The sequence below is a fragment of the Electrona antarctica genome, assembly GCF_951216825.1.
Source record: "Electrona antarctica genome assembly, chromosome: 10".
Lineage (NCBI taxonomy): Eukaryota > Metazoa > Chordata > Actinopteri > Myctophiformes > Myctophidae > Electrona > Electrona antarctica.
This window is the reverse complement of record NC_136791.1, coordinates 52,136,390-52,142,907: the sequence shown is the minus strand read 5'-3', so window position 1 is coordinate 52,142,907 and position 6,518 is coordinate 52,136,390. Positions and strand designations below refer to the sequence as shown.

The 6,518-nt window shown below is 39.1% G+C and overlaps 1 long non-coding RNA gene across 1 annotated transcript; it reads right to left on the bottom strand.

The window, feature by feature from the left end:
- Positions 1-950: 950 nt before the first annotated feature.
- On the bottom strand, positions 951-4,678 carry LOC306931375. Its single transcript, XR_013791012.1, has 2 exons — positions 3,333-4,678; positions 951-3,291 (listed from the first exon to the last, which is right to left on the bottom strand). It is a non-coding gene; the product is annotated as an uncharacterized lncRNA (long non-coding RNA).
- Positions 4,679-6,518: the final 1,840 nt, after the last annotated feature.

Sequence of the window (6,518 nt, the reverse complement as noted above, 5' to 3'; positions counted from 1 at the left end):
TGTCAGCAGGGATAGTGTTGGGCGGGAGTAGTAGAACAAGGGCTCTAATGGTAGGTGAGTCAGTAAGATACAACACAGAGGGAGGAATCAATTGACATCATGGCAGCAGTGACAACACAGGGGGAGGAATCAATTGGCCTAATGACTAATTGTGTAGAAAAAGTGGTAAAAAGCAACAAAAGAAAATGTGCTGATGTGACACATGGCACGCCACACAACATATTTTTCACTAAAGCATAACGTAGGATTAAGAGGCACCAGCTGATCCATGATGACCTGTAGGAATTGGTGGGAAAAGTGTGTTCAGTATCAGTCCACCACTGTTAGGCTTAATCCCAATATATACAAAAGAAATAAATACTGAGTTAATAAAACCAAAACACTTTGTGTTTTTAAAAGTTGAGTGAATGGCCCTTTGACAGAAGTTAGCACAGTGACTGGATTTTGTCCAAAGAACAATTAGATAAAAATAACGAATCAAACAAAAACATTGTATGCTGATGATATGACGCTGTTCTGTTATTATACAGACCCATGGCTATGCCATGGATGTGGACATGGCTGTGCAATATACATTGCAAATCAGTTTAAAAGGTTTCAACAAGATAAAATAGGTTTCATTCATTCAGTCCATGGCTTAGGGAGCATGCAGTGTTGTGAAGGAATGTTTAAATAATAAACCTCTGGACATTATATTAGTCCCAGATTTGTTTGTTTTTTGGTCACATTTGGCTGTGAGAAACAGTTGTTTTACTTACAGTATGGTTACAGTGTGACTCCCACTAGCCATCAAATCTGTCCTATACCAAGTACCCATCACTAGCCAGAAGTAGATACTAATAGCCTCTCTTCTCATGTATGTCTTAACCATGTTTGCTCTGAAATAGCCCTTCAACCTGGTTAACAGTGACCAAAAGCTCCCCATGAAAAACGACAAGAAAGTCGTAGTGGATGGTGCAAATAGTTTATCTTCCACATGGAGGGAGTGGACAACAATATTGTTTACAGCAATTCATGTCATACAGTGGCTCCTTAAAGAAATAAAATGTTCCCTTAAGTTAGGAAACACTACATGGACAGCTACTAGTTATGTAGCCCGAGTAAAGAACGTGTGGCCTGACATGATGAAGCTTTAGTGTCTCTTTGAATTCCAGTCATCACCTTACCAAGACTCCAGCACACAGCCACATGTCAGACACAACACATTTCATTCTTTTCAGCAAGGTTTCTTTTTTTTTATCATCACAAAAAGGCATATACTATTTTCTCTGTATGTTACTTGTTATATATTTATATTTATATATTTAATATAGAAACAAAAATAAGCATACATTTTTGCTGAATAAGACTGAAGAATATCAGCAAAGGGCAATGTAAACCATGGTCCATCTAGTACATGTGAAAAGGTACGGTAGCTTGCCCGTTCCCAACTCGCCCACAGTAACAGATTTGCATAGGCAAAAATGGGATTAGCCCTTAGACAGTGGATTTCCTGAATTCTGAAAAAATCTAGTTCAACTCAAAAATGTAAAGGAAAAAAAAAAAGAAACAGAAAAGAATGTTGACTAGGCTAATCTCTCTTCAACCCCTCTCATCAAATACATATTCATTTTTCTGTGCACATGTTTTTCTTTTGTTTACAGTGTTAGGCTTCAAGTAGATCTAAAAACAATTTGTACATTGACAACTAGATGTGAAATAAATTAACTGTTACAACCAGGCTCAGAGGCAGTAACAATATGGGAGACAGAGCAACTGAATAGACCCAACTCAAAGAATTTAACAAATAATCCAAAAACAAAACAGGATAATGTGGCGTGTGCTAGCCTGTATCAGTGGTGTGAGTGGATGTAATGACATGTATAATGTAGGGGTGTTGTAGGATTCAGAACCAAACAAACGGCAAAGAAACATGCAGTGCTGGTCTGCTGGATGAGAGGGAGATACTGTTTATGACTGAGTGGACCAGATTATCTGCTATGGGATACACTGGGCCCAGGTGAATCCCATAAGCACTGACCCATACCTGCCTCCAACCTGCTAATAGACAGATTTGCGGCTACATGATCACATCATGTTGTTAGCTGGAGGCAAAACAAAGGGATATTGGATTGGAGGCAAACATGGATCACCTCAGAATAATAGCAAGTTCTTTGGTTGTAGGCTTGCGAATCACCTACTGAACATGTCATGTGTTGCTGAGTTCCAAAATCAAAAGGAGTAAATGGCTTCAACTTGAATAATCATCGTATATAAATTGCGTCTCCAGGCTTTCGACAGTACATGTGGAAAGCCTGGATTTTTCCAAACAAACACACCATTTTCCTATCCGTTCTAGACCCAGACTGGATCAGCAACCTGCAAAGCCAATTGATCACAGTCTAACCACATAACAGCCGCCACTGCCAGTCATTTTTTGACTATGGTTAAATACGATAAAATATGAAAGAATTGGACTCACGCAATCATCAGAAATGCTTATTTCTAGCACACTTAAAATCAGGTTAAATAAATTATTGTCCGTTGTAGGTACAGTAGGCCTATGGATAATTGTCTAAAGGTTTGTCATGCCCATTTAATTCATCAAAAATCAATTGGGGAACTAGGAGAAAAATAGATGTCTCATAATACAACCCATTAGCGCATGATCTGCATCAGGTGTGTGTTCTATTAGACTTTGTTATTGACTGCATGTTGGCAAAATATAAAAGCAAACAAAATTGATAGGCAGCGTTGGCATTGGTGTATTGAGTAGCTAATGTGTTCAGGTAATGTTTTGCCTCCACTGACTCCATAGAAAAACGTCCTAAAAATGGGTACGGTCTACCAATAGGTATCTCAAATGTGCAAACAACAATTAACCAAACTCACAACAAATATGATGAAAATAATCATTAGAAACTTAAACCTGTTCCAGGTCTGACTCCCTTCCTGTACTTCGTTTTGCCCCATCTCTTTACCTCCCCGCAACTTTGTTGACTGAAGAAGCATTTTAACCCATTTTGGGGCGGGAAACCCTTTTGGTGTTAGCATTATGTTATGCTTTAGCTATTGAAAAATAGCAGATCTACAAGCTCATAGCGCGCCACCGAGTGGCACGCTATGAGCTTGTAGGTCTGCTATTTTTGAAAAATCGAAGAACGACTGACATAGAAACATAGCTTTTTCAGAAAACTGTCAGAATGTAGAAGACATTTTTAGAATCTGATCTCAGGTCAGAATGGAGAGGAAAAAAGGGAGCAAGAACAAAGGCACCGATGGCAACAGGTAGAGCAAAGTTAAGAACAGCAGCTTAACTAAATAAACTAAGATCATGGGGAAAGAGGCACTACATATTCGGACCCCTTGATATGACGGGCATCCAGACAGTACAACTGAAAAAAATAAACAAAATAAACAAACAAAAAAAAGAAATAGAGGGCAGTGCTTTCAGTGATTGATCAGCACACTTGCTCTTTGATCAGGTCATCTGTTGAAATAGAAGATGGCAATTAAGTCAGGCAAAAAAATATAAAAGAAAATAAGAAAATCCAGTTTCCTTTTTTTATCTTTATCTTATTTTTGATGCTTTCAGAGGCATTAATGGTTGCCAGGGACAAAAAAAATAAAAAAGGATGAGAAAAAAGTGCAGGTAAGTAAAACCCGGTCAGGTATATACGTAGTAATCTCAAGAACAGATTCCAAGTTTACACTACTGAATCTGTCAGCTAGGGGCATTCAGAACGTGTATACAATGTTAGTGGGAATGAAAACAAAGGCGCACCCCAGGAGGGCCTAAAAGGCAGAGCAAACAGGCAACATCCTGCTATCCACATTCTGTTTGGGGCCGCCCCGAGAGGCAAATTCAAAAGGAAAACAGGGCAATGTGTTTTCCTTTTTTTTGCCGATAGGTTCCCAGATTGGGCAAGTAGCAATACCGGGCTTTGTTTTTTTCTCTTTTGATTATTCCGCTGTGATCGTTGGGAGTAGTAGGGGAGTTTAAACACTTCTGCGCCAAGAGATTCAGCAATTGATTAATGGCCTGTTCCAATTGCCACGGTCATGAATTGGAAATGGATATACCATCATCCAGCATGCCAACATGAACAATGTAGGTGAAATCCGTGAGAATGCATTATACAATGGTTAGAAATAAGTTAATGTATTCCATCATTCCTGTACAGGTGACTGACTTAGGGCCCTGTACAAGCAGTACCGCTATGAAGACCTCGAGGGAGCTCTGTGAATTGCTGAACATAAAAATCTGGAAGCCAGACAATGTTGGATGGACCAGATGGCTCCCCCACATTGAGAAAACTCTCAATACTTTCATGGGACCACACTGCAGTGCTGAGCCACATGGAGAACACACACAACAAGGTGAATCATGATCAGCTACATGTGATGCCGGTGACTCAAACTAATCAATACTTTGTTTTAACTTTTAAGTTAGTAGTGATAAGCTGATCTACTGAAGGACTCCAGCCATTCTCTGTTCATGGTGCTAGTGACATTCTGCAAGTTGAGCTGGTAGTTATTTGCAGTCCTTTCTAATTAAATGAGGTTGGTTTTATTCTATGAGCCGTGTATACATGTTGGGTGGGTGGGTCTATCGAACCTGCTTGTGTCTTGGGCTTGTGTATTCATGCACAGTAATTTTGTTATGATTTTCATGTTAACAATATCCAGTGTTTTTGATATCCTCTGTGTCCCCTGAATGGTTGTTGAATTGCAATCTAAACTTGAAGCATGCATTTTATCAGTGGCGTGCACAGATAGACACAAGGGGGTGCTAGAGCACCCCCTGCCCTTTTGGCAATGTGCCCTTTTGAAAAAAAAACAAAAAAAACATTTTTTTTTTTTTGATTTTTCAAAAATAGCAGACCTACAAGCTCATAGCGCGCCACTCGGTGGCGCGCTATGAGCTTGTAGATCTGCTATTTTTCAATAGCTAAAGCATAACATAATGCTAACACCAAAAGGGGTTCCCGCCCAAAATGGATTAAGGCAACCGGCCGGTTCCACGCGCTGCACAAGGTGCCCTTTTTTAACTTGAGCACCTGCCCCTCTAAATGTCTGTGCACGCCACTGCATTTTATCACGGCCGGATAGAAGGCAGCATTGTATGTCTAAAACTTCAATCCACACAATGGATTAAATGTAGTTATTTAGTCACAAGCTCTCGTTAATACTTTTTATTGGTTCAATATTTATTAAACCCGATCGACAGACATAACCACTTTCACTTCAAAATGTTAAAAAAAAGGAAAAACTGATCTACAAGCTCTTCACTGTGAGCTTTCAGATCTGCTATTTTTGTTACTTTTGTGCGACACTGCCCTACGAAGCAGGCAATTCATTTACAAAAAGTAAATGGCCCAATGATAGCAATGATTCGAAACAGCACGGCTGTCATTGACAAGCATGGGTTTGATCCCAGGAGAGGAGAATGCCTGGAGTGCTTCTTGGAGGACACGGTCACTCTGTTGTGCCCCTCCTCAACTGTAGACAGGAGAGTAGGGATAGCTTTGCCAGGTAGATCTAGCAAACAAAAACATAAATTAAAGGGACGGTTTACACATTTCCAAACATTAAACTTCAGTATATAGTATAAGTATCTGTCCTTAAGAATCACTGCAGCTTTTGTTCATGTTTTGGAAATAGGTTTTAGTTATACAGTACTTGTATGGGCTCTATGGCAGCATTTCAAAACAAACAATTGTTGCCATATACTATTACTGCATTATTCCCAATCAATTACTGCCAGAAGGTTATGGTGAAAATTATGTTCATGGGTTTTGAGTTAAACAACATTTAAGTTCAATTATTCAAGTTGAGTATTAAGTAATTTAGTAAAAACACAATTTCTATGGATTAATTTAGACTGTCACAAAGCAGCTTAGCATGTTAATTCCTGGAGATTTCCTCCGTTTCCCTTCAGATGCCCTCCTCCATTCCACAATTTGCTACATGACAATTTTGCTTTGTAGCCGGGAGCTTCACCCGGCCATTGTTTTACTTTTCAGACCACATTGATATCTGCAATTATGCATGGACATTATAGGCGAACATTTAAAAAAAACATAATAATTAAATACAATAAGTAGATATATAATCTACAAGTACAATGTGATGAGTTGTGAGCTTGTAGAACAAGGTTATGTTTATTTGGATTTATTCCGTCAAACGTCCTCAAATATAAACTGGCAATTTTTCTAACTGGTGAACATTGAATGAATGTAATGATTTTTGGACAAATATATTGGTCAGAACTCAGAACATTGTTAACTGGGTGGGCTAGAGCTCTCCAAATTCAGGTTTGGCATCAGACCCAAAACTCTGCCATCAGACAGGCTATAGTTGTAGTCTTAATGCAACTATATCTGGAAACAAAGAAAACTTTGAATGGAAACCATGCTGTTGTCTGTGCTCTACTATTGAGTCTGTTCTCATTAAGTTAGTCAAGATGTAAAAAGAAGGTGGTGACCTAGAGACACAGGGCAGTGGACAGCTTTCAATATTATTACCCAGCAGTTCTC